The sequence below is a fragment of the Triticum dicoccoides genome, chromosome 3A (assembly GCF_002162155.2).
Source record: "Triticum dicoccoides isolate Atlit2015 ecotype Zavitan chromosome 3A, WEW_v2.0, whole genome shotgun sequence".
Taxonomy (NCBI): domain Eukaryota; kingdom Viridiplantae; phylum Streptophyta; class Magnoliopsida; order Poales; family Poaceae; genus Triticum; species Triticum dicoccoides.
The window spans coordinates 482,428,446-482,445,607 of NC_041384.1; the positions used below are offsets into that span (position 1 = coordinate 482,428,446).

At 41.4% G+C, this 17,162-nt stretch overlaps 1 pseudogene; it reads left to right on the forward strand.

The window, feature by feature from the left end:
- Window positions 1-6,142: 6,142 nt before the first annotated feature.
- LOC119271657 lies at window positions 6,143-16,375 on the forward strand (annotated as a pseudogene).
- Window positions 16,376-17,162: the final 787 nt, after the last annotated feature.

Genomic DNA, 17,162 nt, shown 5'->3' on the forward strand with positions numbered 1-17,162 from the left:
ATGACATAAGCAACTATAATCTCTAATTGTCATTGCAAACATGTTTATTCATAGTAGGCTGAATCAGGAATGATGAACTAATCATATTTACAAAAACAAGAGAGGTCGAGTTCATACCAGCTTTTGTCATCTCAATAAGTTCATCATATAAACATCATTATTGCCTTTCACTTGCACGACCGAATAGTGTGGATAATAATAATAGTGCACGTGCATTGGACTAAGCTGGAATCTGTGAGCATTCAATTCAAGAGAGAAGACAAGGTAATATGGGCTCTTTGTTAGATCAACAATAATGCATATGAGAGCCACTTTAACATTTTGATTATGGTCTTCTCCTCTCGACCCCCAAAGAACAAGAAAATAAATAAAACTATTTACACGAGAAAGCTCCCAACAAGCAAAAGAAGAACGAGAAATCTTTTTGAGTTTTCTTTTTAATTACTACTACAAGCATGGAAAGCAAACTAATTAAAAGCTACAACTAATTTTTTTGTTTTTATTAAGGTTTATTAAACACACAAGAAGAAAGCATAAAAGGGAAAATGAACTAGCATGGATGATACAATGAAAAAGTATGAGCACCGACAACTAGCAATGAGTGTGTGAACATGAATGTAATGTCGATGTGAAATACGTACTCCCCCAAGCTTAGGCTTTTGGCCTAAGTTGGTCTATGGGGGAGATGCAGCAGCTATTGCCTCATGAGCTGCCGCTTGGAGACGGGTCATCTCCGTCCTCCTCTTATACTCGTCCGCCTCCTCCCTGGTTATAACATATCTCCCTTTTGCGTGAAAGTCAAACAAAGCAGGAGCAGGGAGAGCGGCGTGATAGGTGCATCGTCTGTTAAAGATTAGTCAGTACTGGAGGAACTGGTCGTTCCTCTCAACAAACTGATGACAAACCATGGCATCATAATCCAAATAAATAGGAGGCAACTCAATATCATACGCACGTATGGGTACACCAAGAAAATTAGCTAGACGGGTTGCATAAATTCCACCGAAGAGATCTCCACTAAATCTATTATTATGCAACCTACGTGCAACAATGGCTCCCAAATTATAATGTCTATCTTCTAATACAGCACTCCTAAGAACACTAAGGTCAGGGACACACATGTGACATGCTTCATCCTTACCATTTATGCACCTACCTATGAAGAGAGCAAAATAATGTATAGCAGGAAAAACGAATGCTCCCTATGGTAGCTTGTGTTATGTCTCTAGATTCCCCCGTAGTTATACTAGCAATAAAGTCTCTAAATTCAGATTTGTGAGGTTCATTAGGACTACCCCATTGTGGAAGTTTGCAAGCAGTGTTAAAATCCTCTAAGTCCATACTATAAGAATTTTCATAGAGATCAAACATGACAGTTTGAGAATTGCATGATGAAGAAAATTCAAACCTCCTCACAAAGGAATCAATGAGATGGTGGTACTGGCGGCATCTGTCTGCCTCGAAGCTCTCAAGATCAGCATTACGCCAATATGCGTTAAATTCTTCCTTGATTCCTGCTTGATCCATAAAGTCCTCTGAAGGCCATTCACAAGCTCGCACTTGAGCTTCTCTCGGTGGTTCTTCATCGGCATCGTGCATTGCGAGCCTGGGTCCTTGCTTCCTTGAAGGACCACCTTGGTACATGTTCCTAAACATATTTCTTCCTCTGATTTTTTTTAAAATTTTAGTAACTTCAAAATAAAAGTGAACGAAACTCAACAATATTGATAGCAACTACTCCTACAAGTGCCTAGAGGCAATATCATGCATCAAAACTACTTTTGATCATATAAATTTGACATGCAAGCTCAAGAACAGGGTCACCTAAGCAGCAAAAATATGCAATGAATAAAGCACTAGAACAAAAACTAATTGGACCATTGGAGGAGTCACATACCAAGGAACAATCCCCCAAAGTAGTTTTGTGAGAGGTGCTTTGACCAAGGAGATCGAAAATGGCAGCAAAATGAGCTTGGGCTCAGGTTTGAGCTGGTTAGTGGTGTTTGTGGGAGGAAGAAGGAGTGTGTGGTAGCTGGAATAAGTGGAGGGGAGGCACCATGGGCCCACGAGGCAGGGGGCGTGCCCTCCACCCTCGTGGCCAGGTGCTAGCTCCCCGTGCTGTGTTCTCAGTGCCAGATATTCTAAAATATTCTAGAAAACATCATATTTCATTTTCAAGGCATTTGGAGAACTTTTATTTTTGGGGTATTTTTTATTGCATCGATAATTCAGAAAACAGACAGAAATGACTATTTTTGCTTTATTTAATGTAAATAACAGAAAGTAAAAAGAGGGTACAAAGAGTTGTGTTTTCTAAATTCATCCATCGCATGCTCATCAAAAGGAATCCACTAACAAGGTTGATCAGGTCTTGTTAACAAACTCATTCCGAATAACATGGAACCGGAGAATTTTCTAATAACACTAGGTTACCTCAACGGGGATATGCATATCCCCAACAATAAGAATATCATATTTCTTCTTGACAGTAGGAAGAGGAAATTCAAAACCTCCAAAAATAATCGATGGAATTTTTCTAATAGAGTTTATACTATGAACTTGAGGTTGTTTCCCCGGAAAGTGTATTGTATGCTCATTGCCATTAACATGAAAAGTAACATTGCCTTTGGTGCAATCAATAACAGCCCCAACAGTATTCAAAAAGGGTCTTCCAAGAATAATAGACATACTATCGTCCTCGGGAATATCAAGAATAACAAAATCTGTTAAAATAGTAATGTTTGCAACCACAACAGGCACATCCTCACAAATACCGACATGTATAGCAGTTGATTTATCAGCCATTTGCAAAGATATTTTAGTAGGTGTCAACTTATTCAAATCAAGTCTACGATATATAGAGATAGGCATAACACTAACACCGGCTCCAAGATCACATAAAGCAGTTTTAACATAGTTTCTTTTAATGGAGCATGGTATAGTTGGTACTCCGGGATCTCCTAGTTTCGTAGGTATACCACCCTTAAAAGTGTAATTAGCAAGCATGGTGGAAATTTCATCTTCAGGCATCTTTCTTTTATTAGTAACAATATCTTTCATGTACTTAGCATAAGGATTCATTTTAAGCATATCAGTCAAACGCATACGCAAAAAGATAGGTCTAATCATTTCAGCAAAGCGCTCAAAATCCTCATCATCCTTTTTCTTGGATGGGTTAGGAGGAAAAGTCATGGGTTTCCGAACCCATGGTTCTCTTTGTTTAACGTGCTTCCTAGCAACAAAGTCTCTCTTATCATAACATTGATTCTTTGATTGTGGGTTATCAAGATCAACAGCAGGTTCAATCTCTACTTCATTGTAATTACTAGGTTGAGGATCAACATGAGCATCATTATTAAAATTTTCACTAGGTTCATGCTCATTACGAGATTGTGTTTCAGCATCAGAAATAAAAATATCATTGGGATTCTTAGGTGTGTCAACAATAGGTTCACTAGAAGCATGCAAAGTCCTATCACTTTTCTTCTTCTTCCTTTTAGAAGGACTAGGTGCATCAATAATATTTCTCTGAGAATCTTGCTCAATTCGCTTAGGATGGCCCTCAGGATACAAAGGTTCCTAAGTCATTTTACCACCTCTAGTCATAACTCTAACAACATTATCATTTTTCTTGCTATTTAATTCATTGAGAAAATCATTCTGAGCTTTAAGTAATTGTTCTACTTGAGTGGTAACCATAGAAGCATGTTTACTAATAAGTTTAAGTTCACCTTTAACATTAACCATATAATCACCCAAGTGTTCAAGCATACCAGCATTGCGTTTTAATTCTCTACCAAAATAAGCATTGAAGTTTTCTTGCTTAACCATAAAGTCATCAAACTCATCCAAGCATGGGCTAGCAAACTTAGTAAATGGGATTTCAACTTTATCATATCTATAGAGAGAATTTACCTTTACTACCTGTGTCGGGTTATCAAGACCATGTACTTCTTCAACATGCGGTAAATTAAGACCATGTATTTCTTCAATAGTCTTCAGCTTTAATACCTTTTTCCTTCACAGATTTCTTTGCTGCTTGCATATCTTCAGGATTGAGAAATAGAATACCCCTCTTCTTCGAAGTTGGCTTAGGAGTTGGTTCAGGAATTGGATCAGGAAGTGTCCAATTATTTTCATTAGTCAACATATTATTCAATAGAATTTCAGCTTCATCTGGTGTTCTTTCCCTGAAAACACAACCAGCACAACTATCCAGGTGGTCTCTGGAAGCATCGGTTAGTCCATTATAAAAGATATCAAGTATTTCATTTTTCTTAAGAGGATGATCAGGCAAAGCATTAAGTAATTGGAGAAGCCTCCCCCAAGCTTGTGGGAGACTCTCTTCTTCAATTTGCACAAAATTATATATTTCCCTTAAAGCAGCTTGTTTCTTATGAGCGGGGAAATATTTAGAAAAGAATTAATAAATCATATCCTAGGGACTATGCACACAACCAGGATCAGGAGAATTAAAACATATCTTAGCATCACCCTTTAATGAGAATGAAAATATCTTAAGGATATAATAGTAGCGAGTTTTCTCATCATTAGTGAATGGCTATATCAATTAATTTAGTAAGATGTGCCACAATAGTTTCAGATTCATAACCATAGAAAGGATCAGATTCAACTAAAGTAATTATCTCAGGATCAATAGAGAAATCATAATCCTTATCAGTAACAAAGATAGGTGAAGTAGCATAAGCAGGATCATATTTCATTCTAGCATTCAAAGTTTTTAGTTTCAGCTTAGCTAATAGTTTCTTAAGATCACTCCTATCATTGCAAGCAAGAAAATCTCTAGCAGTTTCTTCATCCATAACATAGTCCTCAAGCACAACAGGTAATTCATATCTAGGGGGAGAGTCTTCATCATCACTTTCATCAATATTATGAGTTTCAATAATTTCATTCTCCTAGCCCTAGCAAGTTGTTCATCACGAAATTCACCGAGTGGCACAGTAGTATCAAGCATAGAAGTAGTTTCATCATAAGTATCATGCATGGAAGAAGTGGCATCATCAATAACATGCGACATATCAGAATGAATGGCAGGTGTAGGTGTCGCAAGCTTACTCAAAACAGAAGGTGAATCAAGTGCAGAGCTAGATGGCAGTTCCTTACCTCCCCTCGTAGTTGAGGTATAAATTTTTGTTTTAGAGTCTTTCAAGTTCTTCATAATGATAAGCAGATATAAATCCCAAGTGACTCAAAGCATAGAGCTATGCTCCCCGGCAACGGTGCCAGAAAATAGTCTTGATAACCCACAAGTATAGGGGATCGCAACAGTTTTCGAGGGTAGAGTATTCAACCCAAATTTATTGATTCGACACAAGGGAGCCAAAGAATATTCTCAAGTATTAGCAGCTGAGTTGTCAATTCAACCACACCTGGAAACTTATTATCTGCAGCAAAGTGTTTAGTAGCAAAGTAATATGATAGTAGTGGTAACAGTGGCAAAAGGTAACGATAGCAAAAGTAATGTTTTTGGTATTTTGTAGTGATGATAACAATAGCAACGGAAAAGTAAATAAGCGAAGAACAATATATGGAAAGCTCATAGGCAATGGATGGTGATGGAGAATTATGCCGGATGCGGTTCATCATGTAACAGTCATAACCTAGGGTGACACAGAACTAGCTCCAGTTCATCAATGTAATGTAGGCAAGTATTCCGAATATTGTCATACGTGCTTATGGAAAGAACTTGCATGACATCTTTTGTCCTACCCTCCCGTGGCAGCGGGGTCCTAGCGGAAACTAAGGGATATTAAGGTCTCCTTTTAATAGAGTACCGGAACAAAGCATTAACACATAGTGAATACATGAACTCCTCAAACTACGGTCATCACCGGTAAGTATCCCGATTATTGTCACTTCGGGGTTAATGGATCATAACACATAATAGGTCACTATAGAATTGCAAGATAGGATCAAGAACTCTCACATATTGATGAAAACATAATAGGTTCAGATCTGAAATCATGCCACTCGGGCCCTAGTGACAAGCAGTAAGCATAGAAAAGTCATAGCAACATCAATCTCAGAACATAGTGGATACTAGGGATCAAACCCTAACAAAACAAAATCGATTACATGATAAATCTCATCCAACCCATCACTGTCCAACAAGCCTACGATGGAAATACTCACGCACGGCAGTGAGCATCATGAAATTGGTGATGGAGGATGGTTGATGATGACGATGGTGGCGGATTCCCCTCTCCGGAGCCCCAAACGGACTCCAGATCAGCCCTCCCGAGAGAGTTTAGGGCTTGGCGGCGGCTCCGTATCGTAAAACGCAATGAATCCTTCTCTCTTGGTTTTTTCTCCCCAAAAGTAAATATATGGAGTCCAGGTTGAGGTCGGTGGAGCGTCAGGGGGCCCACGAGGCAGGGGGCGTGCCTAGGGGGGCAGGCGCGCCCCCACCCTCATGGATAGGTGGGGCACCCCTTGACGTGGATCTTCCTTCCAATATTCCTTATATATATTCCAAAATAATGCTCCGTTGATTTTTAGGTCATTCTGAGAACTTTTATTTCTCCACAAAAATAACACCATGGCAATTCTGCTAAAAACAACGTCAGTCTGGGTTAGTTCCATTCAAATCATGCAACTTAGAGTCCAAAACAAGGGCAAACGTGTTTGGAAAAGTGGATACGACCGAGACATATCAGTTAGCAGCAGTAGCGAAGGAATCACTCGATCGGGTTCAGTTAACAGCCATCGATCGATCGCTCGAGTTCAGTAACGCGTAGCCTGCAATGCACTCGCTCTGGTTTAGTAGGCGAACGCCTCACTCGGGTTCAGTTAGAGCCCAACGCCTCGCACCCACGCACGTGCATGTACGAGAGAAACGCGTAAACCTCCATGCATCGCTCGACCCCGGCCACCTACCATATCCGGGAACACCCCGATATTTTCCTCACCCTCGCTTCTACCATGGTTTTTTCCGTCATGGTTGGCCCAACACTACAAGAAATATGTCAACTAGTGACCTTCTCTTAGTGACCCCAGCTGAATTGGTCATAAATCCATGGCCATTTCGCTTGGAAGGCTCAAACCCTGAAATTGCCTTACACCAAATGGTCATAAAGCAGAAAAAGTGGTCAATGACCTTCTTTCTACCTGATTACAACCAATATAAATGGTCATGCGGTTGTGAACGTGGATGCATTGGTACTTATTGCTATGACTATTAGCCACCTCATCAGTTTTGCCTATGTGTCATGTCCATGTGTCAATTTTTGCCCTAGGTTGTGAAGCAACCTATATTTCTGTCATTCCCAAAATTCCCCAAAAATCTCATAAATTCTCTGGGTCATATATTCGTCAAATATGTAAAAATCCTTCCTTGCCTAGTTCAAAATAATTCAACAATATTCATTTTCCTATTTTGTTCACAACAATACTTTGTGAAGGAAGTGCTATTTATATATTCTTGATTGTCCTCAAAATTTTTGGGCACTCTTTCCTGTCCAAATCATTGCCTCATGACAAAATTGAGCTCCATTTGCCCAGTAAATCTTCCTCGGCAAATTTCCAAAGTTTTTTTCCACCTAGAAGCATTGTGAAGGAAGTACCATTTATATATATCCAAATGACATGAAATTTATACAGTTCCTTCATATGCCCAAATTATCACCCTCCTCCAAATTGCAGCTCAGTCAAATCATCTATGTGAGCCTAGGTTCAATTTATATTTTACGGCCAGATTGGCACATTGCAAAGCAAGTGTTATCCAGATCCCTCCTATTACCCTCTAACTTTTTGGGCACTCTTCCATACCCAAATTATTGCCACATGATAATATTCAGCTCCATTTTCCTAGTAAATATTTCTCAGGAAATTTCCAAAGTTTCTATCTCGAGAGAAGCTTTGTGAAGTAAGTACTAGCTAGGCTTACCCAAATGATTTAAAAATTTACCAGGGCATGACCATACCTATGTAACTTACCTACACCAAATTTGAGCTCATTTCATTTATCCAATTTCTCTCGCTAATTTTCCCAAGTTTTTTTCCAGGGAATAGCATTGTGAAGGAAGTACCACTTTGGCAAGTCCAAATGGTATCAATTTTCTACAGTGCTTTCCTATGCCCAAATAACCACCCCCCACCAAATTTCAGCTCAATCCATTCATTATTTTGTGCGCAGCTTCAACATTCATATTTCTGTCCAGTGTGGTTCTTTGCAAAGCAAGTACCACCTAGGCTCCTCCTTTTGAGCTAAAAAATTGTGAAGACAGTCTTCTTAGTAGATGATCATCCTCAGCCAAAACTCACGCCCATTGGCCACGTGCATTTCCCGTATCACTAATCAAACACTTGGCTGCTAATTCATGTTTGAGCATAGTTCGGTCTCGTCGTGAGAATCTTATGTTGTAATTATCTTCCTAGCACCTTCCTGGGGAGTACCCAACCCCCTAGACATGCCTAGGTCTCCCAGATCACATGGCAACACCACGGTCACGCGGTGACCACGCGGCGGGCATGCGAGTTTACGCGCTCTGGAGTTGGGGCCCTCGTCCACCATCCAAACCTCGATGTATCACCACCAAACCATGCATTTCTGATTAAATAGATACTTATAAACCTATAAATGATTTTTGTAAAAAATAAAGAGCAAACTATATGGTAGATGGAGTTCAAAATTGACTCGCTTCCTACTGAATCGGCAGAAATTTGTCTTTTTCATAAGTGGTGGATCAAAACTTTTGACACCCAACAATTTTGTCAATTATGCATTAAATATGGCCTAATATTTTAGAAAAATGATTTGGTCCAATTTTGCAATAAATATATGGTGGCTCCTTCACAAAAAAACTCATTTTGGGCATTCAAAAAATGGAAAATGAATTTTCCGTGCAAAGAAAGTGAAAACTCCCTTAGGCAACATTGTTTGGAGATCATTTGAACAAACTATGCCATGAATGTGGCCATAAGATTGCTCATTTTGGCTTGAAAACCCTAAATCTTCACGCAAGATAGCTCATTTCTGAAAACATTTTTTAAAATAATTGCCGTATTACAAGTTTATTATTTTTCCTGGAAACTTGGTCACATATAATGACACAATGCGAAGGTTTTCCAATTTTTTGATTTTTTTGAATTTTTTATGCCCGTTTCAAAATGCAATCAAAACGGCGGGTTTGGCCGTTCCTAGCTAGTGGTTGAATCTTGGAAATTTTTTGATGTTTATCTGATTAAACAGATACTTGTGTACCTAGAAATGATTTAAAAAAAAAATAAAGAGCAAACTATGAGGCAACTGCAGTTCAAATTTGACCCGCTTCCTGCTAAATCGGCGGAAATTTGTCTTTTTCACTAGAGGTGGATCAAAACTTTTGACACCCAACCATTTGGTAAATTATGCATTAAATATGGCCTAGTATTTTAGAAAATTGATCTGGTACAATTTTGCAACAATTATTTGGTAGGTCCTTCACAAAAAAGCTCATTTTGGGCACTCAAAAAATGGAAAGTGATTTTTTCGTGCAAAGAAAATGATAACTTCCTTAGGCAACATTGTTTGGAATTCCAAGATGCACCCTTGTGCACAATATGAGATCATTTGAACAAACTATGCCATGAATGTGGCCATAAGATTGATCATTTGGCTTGAAAAGCCATGAATCTTCACGCATGATTGCTCATTACCGTTTTACAAGTTTATTTTTTCCTGAAAACGTGGTCACATATGATGACACAATGCGAAGGTTTCCAATTTTTTTATCTGTTTAATTCTTTATGCCAATTTCAAAATGCGGTTAAAACCATGGGCATAACCGTTCGTAGCTGCGGGTGGAATCTTACAAAACTCATACTTTTGACACCCAACCATTTGGTCATTTGTGCATTAAATATGTCCTAGTATTTTAGAAAATTGATTTGGTACAATTTTGCAACAATTATTTGGTAGGTTCTTCACAAAAAACCTTATTTTGGGCACTGGAAAAATGGAAAATACTTTTTTCGTGCAAAGAAACTGAAAAATTCCTTAGTCAACATTGTTTGTCATTCAAGATAAAAACTTGTGCACAATGTGAGACCATTTTTTTTTGATTTTTTCATGTGTAAAAGTATAAGAAAAACAAAAGATAAAACACAAATCACATATACTCTATTCCCATTGGTGGAGTTGGTTTGACACGGGTCGATGACATGGCGCCCATCCATCCATCCATCCATCATCCCACATGCATCCATCCATCTATCTACAGAAAAGAAAAGAAAAAGAAAATGAAAAGTGGAAACCCCCACGGCCCCACCCTCCCCCTCGTCTCCCACGCACCCCGATCCCATCCCACCCACACCGCTGCCGCCTCATCCCTCCCAAACCTCCCCGTGGCTAGGGTTTCAGGGGGCGGCGCGCACCATTTCAACACCGCCGGCGACCACAACTACGGCCTCCACCTCCCTTCCCTCCCCTCACTGGCCGGAGATCCACCCAATTCCTCTCCCTCCCCTGATTCCTCTCCAGTCCCCTCGCTGGCCGGAGATCCACCACGCCTTACTCAACGGCGGCTGAATCCCGACGCTCCTCCGCCTTCCCACCTCGCCTCACTCAACCCCGTGGATCTCGCTCGCTCGACTCCTCCCCTCCCCGCACCAATCCTCGTCGCCCTTTCCCTAAACCCTACCTTCGCGAAGCTTCCATGAACATGGATCGCCTGCCAAGGAGCGCCACGGGCACCGGTATGAGCGGATGCAGCCGGAGCCGGCCCCCGAGGGGGACGCGTCGGCCTCTTCCTCGTCCTCACTGTCGGCGCCAGCTCACTTCTCCTAGGTAAAGGTAAGCTCCCCCACGGCCGCCGCAGATCCAAACCATCTCCTCCTCCGTTCCCCGCCTCACTTCTCCCCGTCGCTAATGTGGGTTGTGGCTTCTACTGGTTGTGCAGGGGAAAGGTTCGCCCATGGCTTCGTCGTAGCCAAGTCGGGCCTCTTCGTGGGCATTAACAAGGGCCACGTCGTCACCAAGCGCAAGCTGCCGCCACGCCCGTGCGAACGCAAGGGGGTAACCTTCTTCCACCCTTGTTGTGCTTGTGCAGGTGCTGTTACCGCAAGGGTGATACAGATGACGCTGGTGCTGTTGTGCTTGTGCCTGTGCTGATATCCGAGACACATCTTGCATACAGATGACGCTGGTGATGTTGTGCTTGTGCCTGTGCTGTTCTATTGATCTGTGTAGGTTTCAAGCGTTAGGCTCAATTTTTTGTTGGTAGATTGTGTGGCATGGTAGCTTGCTTGCTTCGATATGGACCAACAGCGAGTCTTCCGTAGATCATGGCTTGCTGCTGGTTTTGGTGGATCTAAAGTGTGCGGTCGTTTCTATTGGAAGGTTTTTATGTCTTTCCTTTCGAGTGATCCAAGAAATATTTGGTTAATCGGTGAAATATTTCATCTTGCTAAGAATGATCACCTTGCTTTGCTCAGCTGGTCATTTGAAGATATGTATATGATATGCCCATGGGCATCATATTTTGGGCTTTCTTTAGAAATTTCTTTGACTATGTAGTGTAGATAAATAAATACTCTTAGCATACTAGATTTGAGGTGTTCTAGTTTATTTGGTAGACAAAATTCAATTTAGATTATGAATTTGTTGAATATGTGACAATTCCTTCATTCTCAAGTGCAATAGATCCTTTGGGGTAGTAAGAATTCATATTATTGTGATGTTTACTCCTATTTAAGTTTTTCATTCTCATTGTTCTGACCGGTTACCATTTTGGTTTGCAGAAAGGTACCAAGAGGGTGCATTTCGCCAGGAACTTGATCAGGGAGGTCGCTGAGTTTGCTCCATATGAGAAGCGTATCACTGAGCTTCTCAAGGTTGGCAAGGACAAGCGTGCCCTGAAGGTGGCGAAGCGAAAGTTGGGTACCCACAAGAGGGCGAAGAAGAAGAAGAAGAGAGGAGATGTCCAGTGTCCTCATGAAGATGAGGTGTGTAAAACTTGGGCAATTCTGGAACTAACTAGGAGTTAGGACGCTATATTTTATTAAAAATGAGTTGCTGTGAACTAGTATCAGTTGCAAAATGTGTTACATATTGACCCGGAGGTCGGTATCATAACTCGTAGAGGCACTAAAAGTAATAATATGCATACTTGTTTCAAGGATTAGGTAAAGTTGTCATGATACATTACATTCATTCTTAGTATGGAAGTTGAAGCAACCCCTAGTACTAAATTTGCTATGGCTCGCTTCCTTCGCTGTGAAGACAGAGCGGGTAGAGAGTTTTGCCGGCGTGCGCACAAGTGCTTTGATTAGTAAAAATTGTAAACATGCTCATCATATGCTATCTGATTCTAAGTCGATTTAGATTAATTATGATTTTGTTATTCTGCTTTATGATTGACTCAATCACTATTGTTTCATGATGATTATGCAGTAATGCTCCTCTTCTTCCTCAACCACCTGAACCACCATGCCGGTGGGCTCCTGAAGCATCAACTTCAATAACGGTGACCATCCATTCCTCCATTCCTTGCTTTCAGCCAGTGTTTTAGTTCTCCTAGAGCTAGCTAGCTTAGTCTGCTACGGTTTGGGGGTGCTTTGGGTTTCAATTCACTGCAGCAGAAGTACCATTCTTTTGCCTTTTTCAGTTGGATGCCTTTGGATTGTTTGGCATCAGAACCTGTTCAAGGAGATTTGTTTTTGGTAGATGCAGAGTATAGATTAAGTATTCCATAAAATTCACCACATGAGTATACTACTTAATAGCCAATTTTCATGGTCAAATTCAGCCCTGGATGCAAATGGACGTCATGATTCTGTTATGCATCGAGGTCGGTGGTCGAATTGAGGCGCCTCTGGACTGTAGTGTATTAGGTTGCGTGGAGTAGTAAAACTTAGTGTTGTATTGAGGATTGAGGGTGGCTGGGCTTATAAGTTAATCATCAGCATGAATGCTTTGTTTGTCTGATCCTCAGAAGTTAATGCTTCGCTCGTCTGGGTGTGTGATAATGCCATGTGTCTTGTGCAATCAGATTACATTTCTGTTTGTTGGTAATATAAAAAAATATTCGTGCTGCCAAAATTTTCACAGTGCACGCCTTTTATTTCTTTAGTTTGATTTTTCCCTTGTATTCAATATGCTTATAGTGGCTGATCCTTCCATTTTTGTTGTGGCATCTTTATTTTCACAGGTGTTGTGTGTTCTGGAAGATGGAAGAGGAAGAAAACCTATTTTTGTTGAACTAAATTTTCTGTATTCTGTTTAGTTGTACGTATCATTTGAGAGTTTCGTATAGGAACAAGTGATACTATTTTGTAGGGCTTTATGGCCTGTGATGTAAACATATTTAGTGCTGAAATATGAAATTATTTGCAAAATTTCTTGAAAAGGTGGATCATATGTATGAATATGTGAATGGGCTGAAAAGAGTACTGGACCAACTCCAGGATTGAATTAATATTTTAATGTATAAAAATGCCAAATGTAAACCAGAAATGGGATGCACAAAATTGTACATATATTCTTGAAAGGCCAAAAGTGCATAAAAATTGATGGGCTGACCAGTTGGGCTTGGCCCATGTAGCAGACAAAAATTAATAGGAATAAATATATTAATTGGGTTGAACTAATGGGCTCGGCCCATATAGACACCTAATCGGATCGGGCTGAATCTTATCCATGTCAGCTTGCCACGCTGGATCCTACGTGGCTTGGCGAGGCTGCTAGTGACCAAAAATTTGGTCAAAGAATGAACGACCTTTACATATCACAGAGAAGGTCGTTAATTTCAGCTTACAACCGCCAGCTTTTGACCTTCTGTTTTTGGTCAAAAAAAGGTCGCAAATGAAAAACAATGACCTTTCAGTGACCAATAGTGGTGGTCACAAGTTGACATATTACTTGTAGTGTAAAGAATGTCATGCAGCTGCGTCTCCGGCCCGCCCAGGACGAAAAGCCCATTTTTTGTCATGATTTTTTGTCATAGAAGTAGGAGCCCACCACATCTATGATGATACCGGGTTTTGTCACAATTATCGTCATAAAAGTGTCATAAGTATGACAGATTTTTTTTCGTTCGGCCCAAAATGTCATGAATGTGTCTTTTTTTGCAGTGATTATGGTGGAGGGGGGCACTGCACATGACTAAGAGATCAATGATCAACTTGTGTATTCTAGGGTGCCCTCTGCCCCCATATATAAAGGAGCAAGGGGGAGGCCGGCCGACCTAGGGGCGCACCAAGGAGAGGGGGAGTCCTCCTCCTAGTAGGAGTAGGACTCCCCTTTTCCTAGTCCAACTAGGAATGGGAAAGGGGAAAGGAAGGAGGGGAGAGAGGGAGGAAAAAAGGGGCGCCGCCCCCCTCGTCCAATTTGGACTCCCAAGGGGGGGGGGCGCCCAGCCCTAGGCCCCCTCCTCTCTCTCTCTCTCACACACACGCCCATGTAGGCCCATTATTTCCCCCGGGGGTTCCGATAAATATCCGGTGACCCCTGGAACTCATCCGGTGTCCGAATATAGTTGTCCAATATATCAATATTTATGTCTCGACAATTTAGAGATTCCCTGTCATGTCCGTCATCACATCCGAGACTCCAAACTATCTTCGGTACATCAAAACACATAAACTCATAATACCGATCGTCACTGAACGTTAAGCGTGCGGACTCTATGGGTTTGAGAACTATGTAGACATGACCGAGACACGTCTCTGGTCAATAACCAATAGCGGAACCTGGATGCTCATGTTGGTTCCTACATATTCTACGAATATCTTTATCGGTCAAACCGCATCACGATATACGTTGTTCCCTTTGTCATCGGTATGTTACTTGCCAGAGGTTTGATCGTTGGTGTCTCAATACCTAGTTCAATCTCGTTACCGGCAAGTCTCTTTACTCGTTCCGTAATGCTACATCCCATAACTAACTCATTAGCTACATTGCTTGCAAGGCTTATAGTGATGTACATTACCGAGAGGGCCCAGAGATACCTCTCCGATAATCGGAGTGACAAATCCTAATCTCGATCTATGCCAACTCAACAAAAACCATCGGAGACACCTGTAGAGCACCTTTATAATCACTTAGTTACGTTGTGATGTTTGGTAGCACACAAAGTGTTCCTCTGGTATTCGGGAGTTGTATGATCTCATAGTCATATGAACATGTATAAGTTATGGAGAAAGCAATAACAACAAACTAAACGATCATCGTGCTAAGCTAACGGATGGGTCAAGTCAATCACATCATTCTCTAATGATGTGCTCCCGTTAATCAAATGACAACTCATGTCTATGGCTAGGAAACATAACCATCATAGATTCAACGAGCTAGTCAAGTAGAGGCAAACTAGTGACACTCTGTTTGTCTATGTATTCACACATGTACTAAGTTTCCGATTAATACAATTCTAGCAAGAATATTAAACATTTATCATGATATAAGGAAATATAAATAATAACTTTATTATTGCCTCTAGGGCACATTTCCTTCAGTCTCCCACTTGCACTAGAGTCAATAATCTAGATTACATTGTAATGATTCTAACACCCATGGAGTCTTCGTGCTAATCATGTTTTGCTCATGAGAGAGGCTTTGTCAATGGGTCTGCAACATTCAGATCCGTATGTATCTTGCAAATCTCTATGTCTCCCTCCTTGATTTGATCGTGGATGGAATTGAAGCGTCTCTTGATGTGCTTGGTTATCTTTTGAAATCTGGATTCCTTTGCCAAGGCAATTGCACTAGTAGTTTTACAAAAGATTTTCATTGGACCCGATGCACTAGGTATGACACCTAGATTGGATATGAACTCCTTCATCTAGACTCCTTCATTTGCTACTTCCGAAGCAGCTATTTATTCCGCTTCACACGTAGATCCCGCCACGACGCTCTGGTTGGAACTGCACCAACTGACAGCTCCACCATTTAATAAAAACACGTATCTGGTTTGTGACTTAGAGCCATCTGGATCAGTGTCAAAGCTTGCATCAACGTAACCGTTTACGACGAGCTCTTTGTCAACTCCATATACGAGAAACATATCCTTTGTCCTTTTCAGGTATTTCAGGATATTCTTGACCGTTGTCCAGTGATCCACTCCTAGATTACTTTGGTACCTCCCCGCTAAACTGATAGCAAGGCACACATCAGGTCTGGTACACAACATTGCATACATGATAGAACCTATGGCTGAAGCATAGGGAACACCTTTCATTTTCTCTTTGTCTTCTGCAGTGGTCGGTGTCGGTGTTCTAGGAACGGGGGTCCCCAGACTTGCCTACCTGCGGCCCGCGGCATGACTCCACCAGCGGCCCTGTACGACCCATCTTCACCAGCAGACACTCAAGACCCTCGCGAGGGGCCAAGCCTCATGAGGCGGACGACACAAGACCACCTCAGGGGCGGCCTCACTAGGCCGGCTCACGAGGGGCGGAGAGATCAAGGCAAGGGACACCTCGTGAGGTTTGTGTGGCGCAAGCCATGACGACTGGAGCCAGGTGGGCGCCAGTGCGCTGTCACGACCGGTTTTCCAGGTAATCAATTTCCAGAAAAGACCGTCGTGCTCATCAGCCCCAGGATTACTGTTAGCTGATGAGGCTCCAACTTGATACAAAAATTCCAAGCAGAAAACAAAATATGTAGTACAAGGCCATTCTGGCCTGTGAGTACAACAAATGGTTTCTAGTGGTTGATGGCGGAAGCGGGTTGTGAAACATCAGTGTCTATGGGACTCCATTTCCCACGGGAACAGCTGACCAGGTTAACTCCTATCTTCGCGAGGCTGCTATCTCCATTACTTAGGTTCCGGGGCTGTCATCGCGTCGCTCCTCTTCGTGCAAGAAAATCTGGCCAAGACAATAGCCAGGGACAAGCCAGTGAGTACTTTGAATGTACTCGCAAACATTATGAACACAGGTATAATATAATAATGATGTGCTGAAAATATTTTATGCTCATGACGTCAGTCACAAAAGATAAATAAATCTCTGATGCGTGCAAGCAAGTTATTTATAAAATTGCAATAACATAGTAGTATTAAAATTTAGGAAATAAATAACAAGCAAAGCCACAGTCGGGCGTCTTAGCGACACCACATAAAGGGCTTAAAAGAAATGCCACAGTCGGGCGTCTGAGCGACACCACATAAAGGGCTTTAAAAGAAATGCCACAGTCGGGCATCTGAGCGACACCACATAAAGGG